Raw genomic sequence first — 22098 nt, 5'->3', positions numbered from 1 at the left:
CCCATCGCTTTTCTATAAACTCCCACTTTTGTATTTTTTTAAGTATTAATTCAATCTCTTTGCTTGTTATAGGTTCAGATTATTTGTTCTTATATATTATTTATTTATTTTTATTTTTACTTTTTTATTATACTTTAAGATCTAGGGTACATGTGCACAATGTGTAGGTTTGTTACATATGTATACATATGCCATGTTGGTGTGCTGCACCCGTTAACTCGTATATATATATATATTTGTTCATATATATATATTTGTTCATATATATGTATATATACATATACACACACACATGTTTGTTCTTCTTGAATCAGTTTTGGTAGTCTGTGTCCGTCTCAGAATTTATCCATTTTTGTCTATTTTATCTTTGTAAGAGACAGGAAGAAACAAACTGTTTCCTCATACCCATCACTCAACACAGAACACTCGATGAATAAAATGTGTGTAGGTTTTCCCCAACATCAAGCAAGTCTCCAGCAAATCTCAATTGGGTGTCCTATAATTCAGTTCAATTCTGACACTAGCTACCTGGAATTACAGCCAGACCTCATGGAATAAGGGCTCAGTCCTACAATACTGTCCCCTATTTTAGGTGCAAATTGAAAGTAGCAGGCTGTCACTTATATTTCTGACCAACTAACATAAATCAGGTTCCCACTGACCCCCTCCTTAGGTTTAAATCATTTGCTAGCATGGCTTACAAAACTCAGAGAAACATTTACTTATGTACACTAGTTCATTATACGAATGAGGGATACAATAAATGATATAGAAGAACAGCCAGATGAAGAGATACATAGGGTGAGGTTTAGAAGGGTTCTGACTACAGGAGCTTCTCTTCAGGTGGATTTGGGGTGTCCCACCCTCCGGGTACATACATGTGTTCATTCAGTTCAAAAGCTCTCTAAACTCTGTACTTCAGAGATTTTTATGTAGACTTCATCACGTAGGTACAATCAATTATTAACTCAATCTCCAGCCTCTCTTTCCTTTCAAGAGAATGTGATTTGGGCCTGAAAGTTCCAAGCTTACAATCATGGCCTGGTCTTTATGGTGACCAACCCTCATCCAGGAGTCCACCAAGAGAGGCCTCATTAGAACAAAAGACTCTTCTGTCACCTGGTAAATTACAAAGGTCTCAGGAATTCTGTGTTAGGAACTGAAGTAGAAGACAGAGCATTAAAACAAAAGTTTCTCCTTGCCCATATCTGTCCACAAGGATATTAGGGGCTCTGTGTCAGGAATAAAGGGCAGAGCCACATATATATATATGTACAGCCACATATATATATATATATACATACACACACACACACACGTATACACAATACACACACACATATATACACATACACACACATATGTATGTATATGTGTGTGTATACTCTCTATACATACATATTCCACAAACTAATGATTGTTGTCAGTAGTTTGCTCCCCATTTTATTCCTAATTTTAATAGTTTTAGTTCTCTCTCATCAGTCTTAGTTTTTGTGGTATTTTTGTGTGTTCAATTTTTAAAGAACCAACTTTAGTTTGTTGACTTTCTCTTGTTCTTTTCTCCATTGCATTTAATTTCTTACAATAATCTTTCCAATTTTCTTCCTTCTGATTGCTTTGTGGTTAGTTTCTCTTCAAGTTTCTTAGAATGAAAGGTTATATTGTTTATTTGAGATCATTTTTCTTTAGTAATATAAGCATTTATAGTTGTAAATTTTCTCGTAAGTACTGCTTTAGCTGAATACCATACATTTTGGTATGTTAACCACTAATTTTCACTTATCTCAAAAATTTTCTAGTTTTTCCTGTAATCATTTTTAAACCATTAGTCATTTAGGACTATGTTTTTAATTTTTACATATTTATACTTTTCTCAAATTTTATTTTGTTATCAATTTCTAACTTAATTTCCTGTAGTCAGAGAATATATTTTACATGGTTTCTATCCTGTTATACTTATTGAGCTTGATTTATTGGTTAGCATGTGATCTACTCTGAAAAAATATTTTATGTGTACTAGAGAGGAACATGTATTCTGCTGTTGTTGGGACATAAACCCTTTTATCCTTTTAAAATGTCCATCTTTGTCTCTAGTGATTTTTTTTTTTTTTTTGGTTTGTAATCAGTTTTGATTAATTTAATTTATTTATTTTTGAGACAGAGTTTCACTCTTGTCACCTGTAGTCACAGCTACTCAGGAGGCTGAGACTGGAGAAACACTGAACTCAGAAAGTGGAGGTTGCAGTGAACTGAGATTGTGCCACTGCACTGCAACCTGGGTGACAAGTAAAACTCTGTCTAAAAAGTAAAAAACTAAAAATAAAAATAAGATAGCATGTGTTTTGTGTCTCCTATAGGCAAAATATAATTTGATTTTGACTTTTTTGTCATCTGACAATTTCTACCGGTTGATTGAACTTTTTAATCTATTCACATTTGATGTTATTAATCATATACTTGTATTTAAGTGTTTTAACCATTATCTACATAATTAGAGTAATTGAGACTCTTTGTTTTTTAGTGTGAATTTGAAATATTGTGTGGATCCACTGGATTTAATCCTGAAAAACTTCCTATAATATTTCTTTTAAGACAGTATGCTAGCTGTGAATTTTCTGTTTTATGTTTATCTGATAATGTCATATTTTGCCTTCATTTTTGAAAGACAGGATTGCTACTATAACTTTCTTGGTTGACAGTTCTTATTCTCTCACTCTTGCTCTCTCATTCTTTTAATATATTATCCCACTCTTTCGTGGTATCTCATGTCTCTGATAAAGATCAACTCTTAATGTTATTGAGAATTTTCTTGTATATTATGAGTTACTTTCTTTTGCAGATTTCAAGATTTTCTCTTTGTCATTGGCTTTCAACCTTTTGGCTATGATGTATCTGGGTGTGGGACTCTCTGCTTTTATCTTACTTCGAGTTTGTTGAGTTCTTGGACATATAGATTAATATTTTTTAACAGATTTAGAAAGTTTTTAGACTATTTTGGTGAATACTTTTTCTGCTTTTCTCTCCATTTTTTGTTCCCCTTATTACATGTTTGTGGGTGCACGTAAGTATATCTCACACTTCTCTGAGTCTCTGTTCATTTGACTTCATTTCTTAAATTCATTTTTAACTGTATTAGATAATTTTCATACTGCTATCATTTATAAAGATAAAGAGGGGTAATTTATAAAGGAAAGAGGCTTAATTGACTCACTGTTCCACATTGCTGGGAAGACCTCAGGAAACTTACAATCATGGTGGAAGGACAAAGGAGAAGCAATCGCACATCTTACAGGGTTCAGGCAAGAAAGGTGCAAGCAGGGGTAACACCAGATGCTTATAAAACCATCAGATCTCATAAAAATTCACTCATTATCATGATAACAGCATGGTGGCAACCACCTCCCATGATCCAATCACCTCCCTCGAAATATCTCCCTAGACACATGGGGATTACGAGGATTACAAGTCAAGATGAGATTTGGGTGGGGACACAAAGCCTAACCATATCATTAACCATCCAAACAAGCAACAAATTATGTCTTCATTTTTTTCTCTCTGTTCCTTAGATTGCATAATCTCTCTTGATTTGTCTTCACGTTCACTGATATTTTTCCGGTCGCAGCTCAAATCTACTGGTGAGGCTCTCTGGTGCACTTATTATTTTAGTTATTGTACTTTACTCCTCCATAATATCCACTTGAATCTTTTTAAAAAATAATTTCTATATCTTGATTGATACTATCCACTTAAGAGACATTGTTATTACCCCTTCCTTTAAACCTTTAGAATTCTTTAGTTCTTTGAACATATTTATAGTATCTGCTTTTTAAGTTTCTGTTTACTAAATCCACTATTTGAACTACCTTACAGGTAGGTTTTATTGCCTGCTTTTTCTTCTTTGCACAGGTCACACATTCTTGTTTCTTTGCATTTCTCATGAATTTGTGTTGAAACCCAACATTAAGAAAAATGCAGTGTAGCAACCTGAATACTGACACTCTCTTCTTCCTGCCTTGTACAGCCTCTATGTCATTCCATAGATTACAAAACCTTGGGCATACGTTTATATGCACACTTTTCCTGAACACCTACTTTGGTCTGCATCAATTGGTATCACAGCCAACTGTCAGCTTCTACCAGTTTCTAATTGATTGCTATATTGCTATATTGTTTTCACATAAATGCCCTGGAGCCTAAATTGTTCCACATTCCAATCCACTCAAAATAGTGCCCCTTTCCAAGGACAGGGTGTTGCTAGTCTTTGAGGCTGCTCTTACACTTGAGAGCTATTTTGAGCACCTCTTTCCCAGTTAAACTTCTAGCTATTCTAATATTTTGTTACCATAAACCTCAAGTTGTTAAACGAGATTACTCCTCTTAATTTCTCACCAATATCTCTACTGTTTCCAACAACATCCTGACGAATAAACTTAATCACACTCTGTACCAAATAAGGTCAGTGCCCTTAAGCTGAACAATCAAGAGCTTTGTTCTTGTGGCCTGGCCTTCCTCCTAGTCAGTACTTTTGTGCCACTGCACTGCAGCTGGGATTGGGACACCATCTGCTTCTCACAGTTTCATCCCTGTTCTATAAACAAAGCACAGAGTGGGGGCAAAAGCCTCTGATCTTCTCAACTTACCCCTCATGACATGAACCTTCTGTCCTAGAATTGTCCTGGGCCAGAAACTCAGTGTTCTTTTTTAGGTTAAGATGGGGTACATGTGCAGGTTTGTTGCATGAGTAAGTTGTGTGGCACTTGGTTTGGATGTACAAATGATCCTGTCACCAAGGTAGTGAGCATTGTGTCTGATGTTAGTTTTTCAATCCTTACTCCCCTTCCAACCTTCCCTCCCTTTAGCAGTTCTCACTGTATTATTCCCATCTTTGTCTCTGTGTACACTCAATATTTAGTTCCTACTTATAGGCAAATTAACACAGGAACAGAAAGCCTAGCATTCTTGGCCTACTGCACCTGGGGTAGAACTTTTGTCACCCTGAAATATGGAGAATGTGGAGCTTAAATGTCACCGACTTTAATTGTTCTTACTGAGATTTAGTGTATTTTCATCAATAGATGTTTTTCCATTTGCTATAAGCCTTTAGCATAATTTCTAGAGACTTTAGTTTTTGCTTTATTTGTTTGCTTAATTACTTTTCAGTGGTAAATGGCTATTTCACTAGAGAGAAAGTCTGCAAGCACAACCCACCCCACCATCTGTAAGTCCATCTCTCTCTCACTTGGTCTTAAGAGCATTTTTAAATTTAGACACTCTATTAGTCCATTGTCACATTGCTCTAAAGAAATACTTGAGACTGAAGTAATGTATAAAGAAAAGAGGTTTAATTGGCTCATGATTCCTCAGGAGGTATAGGAAGCATGATGCTGGCCACCTGCTTGGCTTCTGGGATGACCTCTGGAAACTTACAGTCATAGCAGAAGGTGAAGAGGAAGCAGACTTATCTTAAGTGGCCAGAGAAGGAGGAAGAGAGAGAAGGGGGGAAGTGCAACACACTTTAAAACAGCCAGATCTTATGAAAACTCACTCACTATTATGAGAACAACACCAAGGAGATGGTGCTAAACCATTCATGAAGGGTCCACCCCCATGATCCAATCACCTCCCATCAGGCCCCATCTTCAACTTTGGGGATTGCAATTGAACATGAGATTTGGGTGGGGACACAGATCCAAACATATCAGATATGGAACAGAATGTGACTGTGTTATTAAAATATTTATGTTTTTATGAATTATAATTCTTTAAGAGTTAGAACTTAATGCATCTAATGAAAATCACCTAGCCCTTTCCCTTGTCAAACAAAAATAGTAACTTCAGGAAAAACTCTTAGTTTAATATATTAATGGAAAAAACATATAATTTTGTAATATTTTAAAATATGCACTTAGTCCATCAAGAACAGATTGTCTGTATTCAAAATTTCCACAAAATATTGTTTTTTGTTTTATGTAGTATACATTTGAAAGCTCTAGAGACATGAAGATTAAAAATAATTATAACATTCTGAATTTCTAAAATAGATAAAAATATTGATAAAATGTAAATGCTCTTCCCACCAATATTGCTATGGCAGATACTATTAGTGTCTTGCCAATTTGCTTCTTCCAACTGTATGATTTCACTGGATAATTCCTGTACCCAGCAGTATGTTCTTACCTTATAAATCTGCTTCTTTTTACTTAAGGAGTTTCTCAAGCTGCAGGTATATCTCTGACCCATGCCCTGGGTAAGACTGGAGGTTTTGTTTGTTGGCTTGTTTGTTTGTTTGTTTTTGAGACAGAGTCTCACTTTGTCTCCCAGGCAGGGTGCAGTGGCTTGATCTCGGCTCACTGCAACCCCTGCCTCCAGGGTTCAAGCAATTATTCTGCCTCAGCCTCCTGAGTAGCTGGGATTACAGGCATACTTTATGCCCAGCTAATTTTTGTATTTTTTGTAGAGATAGGGTTTTACCATGTTGGCCAAGCTGATCTCAAACTCCTGTCCTCAAGTGATCTGCCTTCCTTTACCTCCCAATCCACTAGGATTACAGGTGTGAGCCACCGTGCCTGGCTAGACTGGAGTTTTTTAGGGAGCTTATATTCCCACACATACAACCGGGAGCAATTATCCACCAATGAGCAACAGAAGTTGCTGGATAAATAGTACAATGCCTCGGTGTCTCTGTGAATGAGCCCATCTCATATCTGAACTGATTCTTGCTTGTGGGATGTGCTTCTGGTGTCCACAGCAATAACCCATTCATCAACACATCCTGCATTGACTTTCTTCCCTTCTTGTTTCACTTTTTATTACCTCACCATGCTTCCAAATAAAGTAGTTGCATTAAAATCTTTGTCTCTAGTAATGTTTTTGAAGGGAACAAACTATGTTATTCACCATTTAGAAACTCTGGTAAGTAATCTTCTGAGGTTTATTAAAAAGATGGCAAAAGTGTATTCCATCAGAATCTCAGTATCTCCCATTATTTTAATTTAGCTGGTAACATTTGGTTTTATTTAATTATTAAACTCTGAATTGAAGTCCTTATTTATTGATGTAAAAATCGTGTATAAAAGTCTATGTTGTATCTGTTAACGATATTTATAACCTAGTAAGAAAGTTCTATATTTAACTTAAAATTTATATTACTTTTCTTTCTGTAAGACGTACTTATTTGTTGGAAAGAGTATTTATAGCCTTGGTCATTCATATTAAAAGAGAGCTGAGGGGTCTCTCACTGGCAGGAAAAGAATAAATAAAACAAAACTATACAGCAACCCAGGAAAATCTTGCTGTCTCTTACATTTCTACTATTTTACTTGGAAAAGGAAAAGCATAGTAACTAAAAGTGCACCCATCACAGCATCTAAATATGAGACCCTGCACATAGTAAGTGATCACTAAATCTTTGCTACATGAAGCTTTAAACAATTGCAAAGAAGTCAGGTGAGTTGAAACATGAAAGGAGACAAAGCAATGTCTAAGAGGAAGTCAACTCTAGAATAAGTAATAATTGAGCATTGTTTATTAAAAATTTACCCCATAAAGGAAGTGTAACATAAGCTAAGTTTTAGAGTAGAAATAAAAATTATCAGATAAGATGTGAGAAATCAAGAGGTAATTTGAATTTTTCAGCCGAAAGGCTGAATATAACATGTATGTTGATCTTTACTGGTTCTTTTCCCAAAACACTGACAAAAGGGGACGACAGAGTTGTCTGACCAAGGGAATTGAACAGACAGTTGAGACCTTGATCTGGTTTTAGATGACTCTGAGGGATCTATCTGTTCCATAGACTCCCAAGATCTCATGAGATTATCAAAAGATATCCACAAATAAATTAACTCAATGACTTAATTTTTGGAACATGTTAATATCTGCTAATGATCTTCAGTAATGACATTGTAAGGTGAGATGGTGGTAGAATGTGAATATGAAGATTCATGGTAACTGCAGAGTTGTGACTCTGGAGCGTGGGAAAATTGCTTTGCTCATACATCAAGACATGAGAAACCAAGAGCCCTAAGAAATAAGAAATGAAAAGCTAGTCCATTTGGGGTTGTGAATTTTTTCCTTCATGTTCTTGGTACATTTGTGGAGAGAGGACTTTCTACAAAGCAGATGTAAAGCAGACTGTTTTTCTCATAGCAGATCACAACCTACAAATGCTTCTTAATCCCCTTTCACTTTGAACGATAACCCCCAGCCCCTAAACACTTACATAAAAATAAAGTTAAGAAACACATTTTTTTAAAAGTCCCCTTTAGGCCTTAGGAATATGCACTACCCAGAGCTCAATTTTCTGCAGTAGCATATAATTAAATGGCACTTCCAAGTTTTGAATGACAATATCATATTAAATTCAGAAAGGAAAACTGTCAGCAAAATGTATATTATTCACTTTGTGAATTCAAGGTTCTTGATTTGAATGAACTGCTTTATAAAATGTGGGAAAGAGGGAGGCAGATGAAACAATTGCAAAATCCTGATGAATTATACTGTTTGGAGAATTAAATTTTTAATGTTAACTAGGAAAAACTGGTGAAGCTAATATAGTCTAAAGAACACTATCAAAGATTCACTTCTAGGCAGAATGCCAGACAGTTTGAGCCAGCTTTCCACAGCTCTACCTTCAGGTTTTATTTAAATTGAAATAAAGCCTGTCATCTTAGCTCTAGCTGGCACAATGAAATGCACAGTTTCTTGCTCAATTCCAACATTAGTCCTACAATTGCATCTAGTGATATACATTTGCAAATATATATGCTGCAGCAGTTTTACACAGCTTGCCAAAAGTTATTGTTAAAACTCATTATTCAGCTAAAAGTAAAATAAATGAATAGATGCATAAATGACTAAACAAATAAACAACACCAGTAGCTTCACAGTTGATTTGCCAGAAGCAGCTCTGCTGGGAATGGAAACATCTGGAAATCAAATGGATGTATCATAGAAATCAGGTTGACCTAATTAGGGTCATCTAGACTGATTCCTTTACGTGACGCCATTTTTTTTCTGATATAATCAGAAATCTCTTCTTCAACTCACTTCTTAATGTCTTAGGAGATAGGTGTCCAGAGATCCTTAAGTCAATCAAGTTGATTGACATTTTGGAAACATTTCTCAAACTCAACCACTTCTGTATTTTGCTTAATGATGGACCTTAAATTGAATAGTCATTGCAGTCTTCTAAATACGATTTTTCTGTGTCCACATAAATCTTCCACTTATAAATATTTTCAGCTATTCACATCAAGTACATTTACTTCTATCATATCCCTCTTATTGGATATATTGTTATATTCAATATAATAGAAATAATCTTATTGTTATATAAAACTATCCATTTCCTTGACAATTTAACTTTGATCTCAATGTGTTTTACTAATGCATTTGGAAAATAATTTAGTTTTATTTATAATTTTTAAAATAGTGTTTTAACCATATCATTTTATTAAATAAGGTAAATAGTATTTATTATCTACTCTGTACAAAACATTATACTATCTAACACAGAGAAAGCTGATATAAATGGCAAGCATAGCTGCTACCCTAAGGCCCTTGAAATCTAATAGGGAATAAAAGACTATCATACTTGGAAAGCAAACAGATCAAATTAAGAATGAAGAGGAAACTGGAATTAGTCACATTTTTAGAATAGTATCTTGACATTATGATTTGAACCAAAACCTGAAGAACAAAAAGATTCAGAAATGGGTATAGAATGGTAGAAACTATATTTTGTGGGGTGATATTTTTATATTCAAAGATAGCTGGATAATGAGATGTGGAATAATAATAGAATAAGTCATCTGGGATAAAGGAAAGATTTCAAATTGAAGATCAGTAACAGAAAAACTGGTAAGAAAAAACAAGTTGCTAGATCATGGACAGTTTACAACGTGACCCACTTGTTTATACGAAAAATTTTGAGATATGTTTCTAAACATGAATAGAACAGTGGATTGAGTATAGTAATACACTATATTCACCTTTCTAGTATACCTTCTCTTATAGCACATGTTGAAAAATTAAAACTACATGTCCCAGAATCCCTCACACTTAGTTGTCAAGACACAAATTAATTCCCTTCATATAGATGCACTTGCGCTTGATTTAGAAGATGGAAATTAGAGTGATGTTTTTCCCTGTCTTAGTCAGTTTGAACTGCTATAACAAAGTACTGTAGACTAGGTAGCTTATAAACAACAGAAACTTATTTCTCACAATTCTGTATGCTGGAAGTCCAAGATCAGGTTGCCAGCATGATGGAGTTCTAGTTGGGGTCCTCTACCAGGTTCACAGATGGCCATCTCCTATCTGTGTCCTTACGTAGCAGAAAGGCGAGAGGACCCTCTGACTTCTATTTCATAAAGTCACTAATTCCATTCATTGGAGCTTCACCCTCATAATCTACCTCCTCAAAGTGCCACCTCCTAATACCAACACATTGGGAATTAGAATTTCAACATATGAATTTTGGAGGGACACAAACATTCCGTCCACAGCACCTTGTCTCCTTCCTTTGGCTGTTGCTGCAATGTATAGTCATGGATGCACCAATTATGGATGCTGTATCTCTGCAGCAGCACTCCAAGGTCCAGGTATTAATTTGTGGGCCTAGAAAACAGTGACCACAATGGTTTGGATAGCTCTCTATTTCCTTAATTGTGGCTCTAATAGAGACTCTTGACTTACTTCTTTTTGATTCTAGCAGAAATAGCACTCCTGATGAACAATTTCAGTGGTGTGGTTCTAAGACTTACAGGATCTGGAGACTCAAGGTAGAATTTACTTTTGCAACCATCAAAAAATTTTATGAGCATATAATCTGATGTACCAGTTAACTTTTATACCAATAAATAAAGCAATTTGAGTTTTCTTTACATACTGACTATTTGAGCAACACTAAAAAAGACTTTCATTAATATTCAATATTTATTTTCAGTGGGAACTTCGGAAAGCCATGCTTGAAATCTGTCAACTCAAGACTAGAAAAACTTCTCATAACATTAGTATATCGGTTTTGTATAATTTGTCTTTATTGGAGAGTTTGGCTAAATAAATTATTGATTATCCCTTCAGCTTGAATTATGTGGATTAAATAGCATGCAGTTTTAGTGTGTAGTGTTCTGTTTCAATCATCAATACTATTCCATGCAGTAAAACCTTGACCTTCTAGAATTCTTAAAGAAAAAGAATTCTAGCTGAAAACATTCCTAGATAGACAAGAGCAATATTCACAATTATTTTATATATACATATAACTATAATATATATAACTATTATAACTATTATCGAATTACAGAATAGAGGAGTGAAACCTTAACATTGTTGAAAACAGGAAAAATAAGAAATAACAGAAATACTCTCACAATTCCACTAAATAAATACATCTGCCACTAATTTTTAAGCATATGTATTTTTATTTGCAATAATGGGCATTTATTGTTCATATTGCTTATAACTTACCTTTTTAAGTGAAATGAACAATGATTCATGATATATCATAAATATATAACACTAATAATCACACTTTCTTTGTTGTCTATTATGTCATTTTAAACTTATTTATAATAAATATTACTGTGATATGTCTGGGATGTTTAAATTTAAACTTTTTCACGAAAGTGTTTTTGTAACTATAACCAATATACAACTATCTATAGACAAATAATTGAATGTGATTGAGTATTCCTTGATAACTCAGAAGTAGTCTGTAAATAATAGTTATGTAACGTGCTATTAGATTGAGATGGAGAGATGGTACATGGAATAGAAATCGGTGTCTATTGACTTCAGAGATGACCCTGTGTTTTGTTTTTTTAATGGTTTCTTGAAAGAAAATCTTTAACATTTCTTCACCATTGACCTTAGGGTTTGTTGGTTTCTTATCATCAGTCAAAGTATCTTTAGACTCTGAATACTACCACTGTTAGGGGACCTCTTCTTCTGTCTTTTTCACGCTGCATATTAGCAGGAGTAAGGAAATATCACAGCTCTTTTTCAAAAATGTTTATTAATATTTCATGTTGATATTCAAACTGGGAAACATACTTCAAAGTAAAATAACAGTTTTGTTTTATTCTGTTAAAGCTGAATTAAAATATTTTGCTTGGTCTTGAGCACAAACACTTTCACAAACCTTCCCGAACTCACCCTGTAAATAACTTACTGAAACAGACTACAAGAAAAGATTTAGCTGCATGTAAATTACAGCTTGTTTCACAAACCAATCATGGGCAAATTCAGAGTTAGAGACTTTTCAATGTGAACAATAGGCCTATTGTACTTTTATTGCCTTTATTTCATTTTTAAATTTTTTATCTTGAAATAATTCTAAACTTACATAAAAGGATATAAGAAGAGCATAAAAACTCCTTTATGTCTTTCAGTGGATTCTCCAGTTGCTAACATTTTACCACATTCGCCTTATCATTCTATTTCCATATGTATCTATGTTATTTTTTTCTTTACCATTTGTGAGAAAAATGATTATTTTTCCTAAATACTATAGCATGCAGTTCCTTAAAGCAAGGAATTACTATACATAACCATAATAGAACCATGAAAATCAGAAAATTAAAATGATAGCATACTACCATCTAATACATAGGTTTCATTCAATTGTATTCAGTCATCTCATTTATATTCTTTAAAATTCCAAAAGCAACAGATTATGAAATACAATTTTCAACATTTATTTAGAAGTTTCAATTGTGTCAGATTTGACAGCAAATATGCCCTTAAGTTTGTTCTTGTGTCCTTTTGACATCTGGCATTATGCCTCTCATGTTCTTTGGTCATGTTCTTTCTTCTGGCACAAAAAGATGTTTCAGGCTTAGCTTATAATTTATTTGACCCAGCTCTGGAAGCAGTCATTTCTCCAAGAAGCTCTGGTTTCTTTTATTGGAGGAATGAATTTGAAAACCAAGATACAGATGCCCACATGATCAACACTTATTTACTGAACACCTACCATATATAGGATAGTCAGCTACGTGTTTCAGGGATTGCATAGAACTAACTGTATTCATATGCTTTTTAAAATTAGTATAATTTAACCTTATCTTATTAGAGGACTTCTTTATCATCTGTCCTGTCATCATTGGTTATCTTCTGACCTTTCTCATTGTGTCTGTTTTCACACTCCTTGTAACCTCCTAGTTCTATGATGTCAACCTGACTTGACCAATATTATAATCATGGTGTAGCACTTCCCAGAATATCTGCAAGTGTCATGATACAGAACAGGTTAATGCTATCCACCTGTATGCACTCTTGAATTAGTTCGTGGAGGTAGGTTTGATTAACAATATTTATGATGCCGGGCGCGGTGGCTCAAGCCTGTAATCCCAGCACTTTGGGAGGCCGAGGCGGGCGGATCACGAGGTCAGGAGATCGAGACCATCCTGGCTAACACGGTGAAACCCCATCTCTACTAAAAAAAATATAAAAAACTAGCCGGGCGAGGTGGCGGACGCCTGTAGTCCCAGCTACTCCGGAGGCTGAGGCAGGAGAATGGCGTAAACCCGGGAGGCGGAGCTTGCAGTGAGCTGAGATCCGGCCACTGCACTCCAGCCTGGGCGGCAGAGCGAGCCTCCGTCTCAAACAAACAAACAAACAAAAAACAATATTTATGCATGTGTGTATATACTCACACCATATGCACTAAGAAAAAAATTAAATGATGGCAAAACAGAAGCCCACCTATTCCAACTTTGCCTGCAAAACTCTTGCCTGCTCCTACTAGATATGTCCATTATTAAATTCTTAATAAATTTTGGATAATATTATATATAGTTTTTTTCTTCCCCAATATCCTTCCCCATAGGAAGGATAAACCCCTAAACTATGAAGAGAGAGCTATACTATTTTCTCTCTCACAGATTCTATTCTTACTTCCTCATCTTTCTGACTATTCCCACCAGTTTAAATACCATTGTCTATCTTCCATCCCTCAGAGCAGCATATTCCTTTAATTTGAGCAACGGGTAAGCACAGGTAGTTTGGCAATTTGGAGCCCAATGAATGGAATCTATAAAGCAACACTCCCGCTGTGAAACCACAAACACGTGCACTTTACTACAGTTTATCTCCCATTTGTATGTTTTCTATATGTCTCTGTCATCCCACTTCTCACAATTTATAGCAACTATTTATTTACATATTTATTCACGGGCTTATTTACAGTAGTAGTAATAAAACCAGTTGGGTAGGGATCAGGGAATTGCTTTGTATGTGTTCAAAATGGAAGTTTTTCTTGCTTTACTTTTGTGTTAATTTTTGCCCATGGTACACATGGACTTTATCTTTTATAACTTCAAGCCCAGATCATGACACACTGCCTAGCAGAGCACCTAGTAAGGTCTCAATAGATACAGAAATATTTAGTGACTTAATGAATAGGTCTGAATTAATGTATTAAAGTATTATTAACTGCCTTAGTAAAACAATTATTGTTTTACAAATATAAAACAGTGTTATTAACTACTTTGGTAAAACATTGTTAACATTCTTAAGCATGCTAACCATGTTAACATGCTTAAATATGTTAAGCATACAGCTTAACATGCGGAAATAAGTCAGAGCAAGAACACGCTCCCTAAGGCTCTCCGCTATTAAAAGGGGAAAGAACCAGGTTTGAACCTGATTTCTGTTCAAATGTAAAACTTCTTCTAAAAAGTATTTATGGCTTTAATTAGTGTGTTTTTAGAAAAAAAGAAAATCTCTAGCCCTGTAGACTGGTAGTATGTAGTTAGGTTTTTGTTTTACCAGGTTTGTATTTTTGATGTCTTACTTATTCTCTTGTGTATTATAAGTGATTTAGGATAAATCTTAAAGGGCTGCCATTCCATTGGTGAGACATAGGGAACAGGAAACAAAATTAGATCTAATTTTTTTTTTCTAAAGCTAGACATAGAAGACATTGTCTGATTATTTCAAACCCCAGAGCAATACATTTATAAATTCATTAAAGATATTAAGACATATTTTTTCTCTGGGACCAATTACCTGGTTAATGGAATTTTGCATTTTAACAAGGAGCTATAATTGCAATAATTTTTTTGCGTCAAATTTAGGACATTTTTACTTTCTTTGTATAGTATTGGTTCTATCTTTTCCTATACACAGATTTTCCACTGTTAAAAATGCTATCTTAATGCTGATACTGATCCATAATATTTAAAATCATTATACATATCCTCAAGATATGTGTGAAAGAATAGAATAAGTCATCTCCCTATTCCCATTCTAACCTATGCAATTGAATACATGTAAATTTTCATTTTTTCACACAGACCTAACCTACCTTATTTTAAATTCATTGTAGGAACTTGACTTGCAAGGAAAAAAATTATAGAATATTTTAACATCCTATTGCTGTGGAGATTTATGCAAATTCCTCATGGTAATGTAGACACAACTTTGCCTTCATCAATAATGATGCATATTTTCATGCGAAATATGTGAAATATAGGCTGCACCCCACCATCAATATATGAGACCTCTGCACTGTACTTATTTTATAAAAAGCATTGGCAACATTTCATTGAAAAATACCCTGATGCTAATTTAATGTTTCAAATGACTTAAGGACTTTTAAACACTGGATTCTGATGTGGAAATGAAATCCTTTTATTTTCTCTGTGAAGGTGAGGGAGGGAGGGGAGATAGCTTGGAAGGGTTGGAAATCAAAGAAGGTTTTAATAAACATACAAGCTATTAAGAATCTTATTCAAATTAAGGAGTCAGCAATGGCAGGTATAACAAGGTTTCAAAAGTCCTATATTTAAAATACAGAGTAGTACTAGCATGCTTTGACTATTCCTTTTCCACTCTAAATTAAAGTTATGATTTTGAACACTAGGGAATGTTAGTGAATGAAATAATCAACTGCAAAATGGGAAATCACTTGTTCTGCAAATCTTTCCTCAAGTGATTTTTGGAATAGAATGTATGCAGTAGAATTTTTCCTTTTCTCCAACTGGGGAAAGTAAAGAAAATATAAGTTTTAAAAATTATCATATTAAAACACATATGGCATAAGGCCTCTTTCTACTTACCAAAAATATTTTTGACAGAAAAAGAAAAGGGCTGGAATCTGGGAGGGCACGTCGACATGTAATTTTTAAGTTATATTACATTGATTGATTTCATAAAAGAAACAAGCTATTTAAAAATTATATTCCATTTAGTTATCTCCTTGCAGTCTTCAACAGATGGCATCCAGCAAAAGAGACATGCTATCAATCATTCTACGTCTTGCCCAGCACTTTTTCTGTCCCACTTTTCTTCTGCCTTTCAGCGCCATTTGCCACTGTGGCAGCTCTACATATCTGTTTGCTGAAACAGTCAGATGCAATAGCTTGGCTTCAAAAGTTGCTTGGCCTCAGTTTCAGTCTCTCTCTTGAGAATAGCTAGGCACAACGCATTGTGTCCACATGTTCATGTCAATAAAATATCATTTGTAAGGGAGGTGAGCAAGGAGGGCATTGGTACTGAACAATCACTCCAGGGTGTGCAAGAGTCTGTTAGTCTTTATTGTTTTTAAAAAGTTGGATTTTGTGGTGCAACTTAATTTGGTGGCTTGGATCCACAAACTCTTGCATTCAGAAGCATCGCCAAGGTTTTGACAATTCCTACCAATTAAATTCAAATGTGTCACAAAGTGACCCATCTGACAGTATCGTGTCAGTCAGTTAACAACAAGTTACTCCTATTGCATGAATTAGAGACACAATCAACTCCCAAAAGGGTTCTTCTAAAGGGCAATAGCAGTAGCATATTACAAGAGTATAAGATTTGCATTTAAAGGAGAGAGGAATTAACTTTCACTAAGTTAATAAATGCCTGCACTCTTTTGAGCACTAATAGGTGTTAGTTTGCACTTAGAAATCCATTCTAAGTGAACAGATGCTACATAGAAAAGTTAGTGCCACAGTTGAAAAGCATAATGACCATAGAATTCTAATCATCTTTTCGTTGGAGTAGAGGGATCAACCCTATTTAAATATGAATAAAAACACATTAGAGACAGGACCATTTCCAGGAGTAACAAAACTCTTTACATAACCTTTTCCTTTTACAGATGATGAATTTCATTCTACTATGACCTGTTTGTTTAGACAGAGTTTTCCTTTCATTCTGTAGGGAAGAAAACAGACCTATACTATCTTTTTCTCAACCATTGCAAGAGTCGTGGCTGAGACCCCTATGACAAAGCACAGATTAGCAAGAGAAAAGCAGACACATTTGTTTAATAAATTTGATGTGACATGGGAGCTTTCAGAAATGAAGACTAAACGAGACAATGAAATCTGTATATTTTTACCAGCAGTCATGCAGAGTATGATTGGAGGACAAAAGCATATAATCTAATGGTAGTAAACTGGGGGAAATATAGCAAGGCCTGTGTGTTCAGGATCCTCTTGGTGTTCCTGTGTGACAGTCTTACCCTCTAGGTACGAGTCAGGACATCTCTCACATGAGGGTCTTCAGGGAAGAAGAGAGCAAGAAGGTCAGAGAGTGACCATCCTACATTTTATGATTTGCTTCAGGAAAGAAAGGTGAAAGGAAGGTGAGAGTGTCCATCCTCCTTCTGCTGTTTCCTCAGTTTTCAAGGTGCCATATTTTGGGGAGCAGTTCTTCTAACCTCATCAATTGTATCAGGGATTGTTAATACTATCCACTCAATTCTTACCACATACTGCCTTACAATGTCACTTTTATTTGATGAAGGTCCATCTACATAACTCATGAGCCCAGTGCAAAATAAAAATGCAGATTTCCTTGTTTCAGATTATTAGGATTTTCCAGAAAGTGACAGCAGAGTGTTAAACTGGTCACAGGGCCCTGTGCATGTACATCATATATTTCTCACTCCAGTTTAAAATCGTTGAAGACTGATGCTTTTCTCTTCCTTCAGTTATTTTGAACAGCATGTTGAAATATGCTTCAAAATCAAAATGTACAAAAGGAAATAAGTGAAAATTGAGCCACCTTTCTGCCCAAAACCTTTTTTCATGTTGCCCAGGGTGTATCATGGCTGATAGAGTATTATGTGAGATGTGCTATATGAGTTTTTACATTTACTTAGTAGAAATTCAATAAATATTTGTTGATTGCTACATTAGAGTGGATATAGCACAATGGAAATAATAGGGTGAGACATTGCTTGATAGTTAAGCTGAGGAGGAAACCTAAATATGCACTTTCATTTAATAAGTGAGCACAGAATATCAATAGTTATCTCTTAACATTAATTGTGTTCAGTTATAAAGCTTATTGAAAATTAACTTTAAGAGATACTAATTATACTGTACCCATACAGAATTCACTGTTGGCTTCATAATGGGACTCACTTGACAAAAGTCAGCTACATTGAGAGCATCTTTAAATCCTTATAAGAGTGAACCTGATTAATTTACATTGAACTGTTTGACTTAGATTAGGTTAAAATAAAACACTGTAGACCAAAAATAAAATCCTAAGCCCTTGAACCAAATTAATGGACCCCCTTTTGGATAAGAGGACCTTAGAGAAACCTGAAAAATGAAATTCCCATCCATGACAAGAAGGGAGGACAGATACACCTCATAATACCCCCTCCCTTTTGTAGTTTAAGTACAACTGACCAACATTAACATTAATATGGAGATCATAAGATCAATGTAGAAAAAAGATGCCAAATTCCAACCTGACTCTGGTATAATATATCACATGACAGACAGACAACCCTGAAGGAAATAAAAATATTTTACCCCAAAATATATTTATTTGACATATTTTGAAATGGCCGATATTTGAGAGGGAACTTTGCATCTGAAGAGAGTCTCCATTAATGAGGCCAGATCTTTCCAGAATCTGGGAGAGATTCACTGTCTGACACCTTAAAGGTTTGAAAAAAGGCCTGGTACTGTGGTTCACACCTGTGATCCTAGCACTTTGGGAATTGAAGCAAGAGGATTTGCATGAGGCCAGGAGTTGGCTACCAGCTTGAACACCATCTCTACCAAAAATAAAATTAGCCAGGTATGGCTGGTGTGTGCCCATAGTCCTAGCTACTCGAGAAGCTGAGGCAGAAGGATTTCTTGAGCCCAAGAGTTCTTGAGTTGTGATTGTGCCACTGCACATTAGCCTGACCGAGTGAGACCCTGTCGCACAACATAATAATAATAAATGAGGTCTGAAAAGACACATTTACCATCTGTTCTCTCTGAAGACTGCTACGTATGAGGCCTCATCTACATAACAAGAACATTGATCTACACAACTCCCCTTATATTAACTCAAACATTTATTTCTACTGAAATCAAATCTTTATACAAAAATTAACTCTTTCAACCAGCTGACAATCAGAAAATCTTTGAACCACCTATGACTTGTAAACCATCCTCCACTTCTGAAATCACGTTGCAGAAATTATCACCATGAGAAAATTATAACTGAAAGAGATCTGATCTAACCACTCCATCTTGCTTCTAACTCCCAAACTGTCCTTCTTCATTCCTGAGTGTAGGCCAAACAAATTTCGTGAGGAGCTTAGTTGATAGTTTAACTTTGAAATAAAAATGATAATAGCCCTTTCCCAAAACAAACTCTCTTCTTGCCTATGGATCAGTCTGCCTTTGTAGAACATACAGATTAGCCATAAGATTAGAAATTATGATATAGGAGTCATGCAGCCAGAGGCTGCAAGATTTCAAACCTCCCCAAATTGCTCCTGAGATAACATCACTGTTGTAAAACCTAAGATTGGTGCTCAAGATATTTTGCAGACCTGTGTTCCCATACACCAGCTAGTGCAACCTAGACCGGTAATCTGGCTCAACGAGTTCTACCATCCCACCCAGGAACAGAATACAGCAAGAAAAAGCCACTTGACCCCCTATGATTTTATCTCTGACCCCACCAATCAGCACTCGCAACTTCCTCACCACCTACTCACCAAATTATCCTTAAAAATCCCAGTCTCTGAATTTCCAGGGAGACTGATTTGAGGAATAACAAAACTTGGGTCTCCTGTACAGGCAGCTCTGCATGAATTAAACTCTTTATCTATTGCAATTCCCCTGTCTTAATAAATTGGCTCTGTTTGGGCAGTGAGCAAGAAGAACCCATTTGGCGGTTACATGTCAAGACATCCGCCTCTTTAGGTTGAACCAATGTAGTTTTCTTGCATTATACAGTTTTCTTACTTATAATTCCTGTATCCCTAAAATGTATAAAACCAACCTGTAACTAACCTGACTGCCTCGGGCACACATTCTCAGGCCCTCTTGAACTAGACCATGGCCACTCATATTGGCTCAGAATAAACCTCTCTAAATATTTCACAGAGTTTGGCTTTTTCTTCAGCAACACACTTGAAAAGTCCTACTATGAAACAGAAAATTTAATTACATTATCATGCCATCCCTATGCATTAGAATTTGTCATCACAACTTTATAGGAAAAAACATGAAAGCCTAAAAAATAGAAGGAATCAGCTTAAAGTCATTTAAACAAGCAAATGGTTCCAAGTTTGAACGAGTATAGTTCTTCTATGACCCCCTGAGTTTCCACATTGTAGAAAACTGTTAATAATAGTTTGTCCATATTTATATTCATTACAATTAGCGAGCTATTATAAGTTCCTAAGGCAAATTGATAATTCTACTGTTAAGATGTTTTTTATTTGGAAAAACTTCATCAGAAATCATCAACATTAGTAAGTTTGTGAAAGGAGAAAATCAACACAACTTACGTGTAACCCTCAAAAACAAAAACAGAAGGAAATAAAAATAAATACCCAAAAGCCCTGTGTTTGAGCATTATTTATTTATTTATTTATATGCTGGATTTGTATCATGCCTTCTTTCTGAAGAGCTAATTTAAAATCTTACATGTGTTACACTATGAAAGAGAAATTTATAAAATCAGCCAGGGTTGGAAGGTAGATAATCTCACAAAATATGTTCAAGGCATTAGGTGGATATGAAAGAGTTTGGCTGCCACCTTCAATGGTTAATTGACATTTACTGAGCAGTTAACACATTTACAACTACTTTTCTCTCATTTTTCCCCCTTCCTGTTAAAAAATGAAGCTTTTAGTGGTGATGATGTGTTGTCCGGATGGGTATGGCTAAAAGAAAAACTAATCTGCAGTCTTTTCCAACCAGAGCACATGCAATGACTACCCATCATTTCAAGCCCTGGGGGAATACAAATGATCTTTTGCATCATTTCTGAAGTGTGAAATGAGAGATGTATCTCTGGCAGTGTTTAGATTCTAACCACATGAAGAATTAAAAGTGTTTTTGTTCTAATGTTTAATGAGAAGATGGTGTGATTTCAAAATACTCATGTCTGGAGAAAGGACCGAAAAAAATGCATTTTTTTCCTAAGGTTCTTATTCAAAATGGGCCATTTATTTGTTTACTTACTTATTTACTTCTATTTTTTAATGCCTACCATATGTAAAACAGGATAAACATAAATATGTTTAAGGCATGCTCCTAGGCATTTAAAGAAAGTAAGGCAAAGATGAATGGATATGATTACAGGGAATGTACTTCACAGCAAGATGATATTTGCAGCAGCAGAAATGGAGCCGTATAATGGGCTGGGTGTGGAATTAGTCAGTCTCAATGCCTACACTGGAACCTTGGTGTGAGGTTTTCTGGGGAAAAGATAATCTTATGAAAAACTGGCAAAACACATTTTGACAAGCCATCCTTGAGATGTGTTATGCTGGCAAATAGCAACTTAAACATAAAGGGAAACAGGCAAGAAGATGTGAATTTACCACACTGGATGAGATCAATTCTAAAAGTGCAAAAGGTTCACCAGCTGATGTGGGGGCCATAGCCACTGGCCCTCTAAAGATTCACGGAAAAATCCCTGTCACAAGGCAGACTGATTAAAAGGAGAGAAAGCATATAAATGTCTTTGACATGTACACATGGGAGTCTTCAGAATGAAGACCCAATTTCCCAAAGAGTTACAGAAACTTTTATACCATTTTCAAGTTATAGAAAGAATGGGAGGGAGAAAGAAAGAGGCTTAGCTAGCAAAGGTGGTCTTGTTATGTAGATGAAGCCTTTTTTGGGAGAA

Source organism: Rhinopithecus roxellana, chromosome 12, assembly GCF_007565055.1.
Source record: "Rhinopithecus roxellana isolate Shanxi Qingling chromosome 12, ASM756505v1, whole genome shotgun sequence".
In the NCBI taxonomy this organism is placed as follows: domain Eukaryota; kingdom Metazoa; phylum Chordata; class Mammalia; order Primates; family Cercopithecidae; genus Rhinopithecus; species Rhinopithecus roxellana.
The sequence above is the reverse complement of the archived record's forward strand: the minus strand, read 5'-3'. Positions refer to the sequence as shown.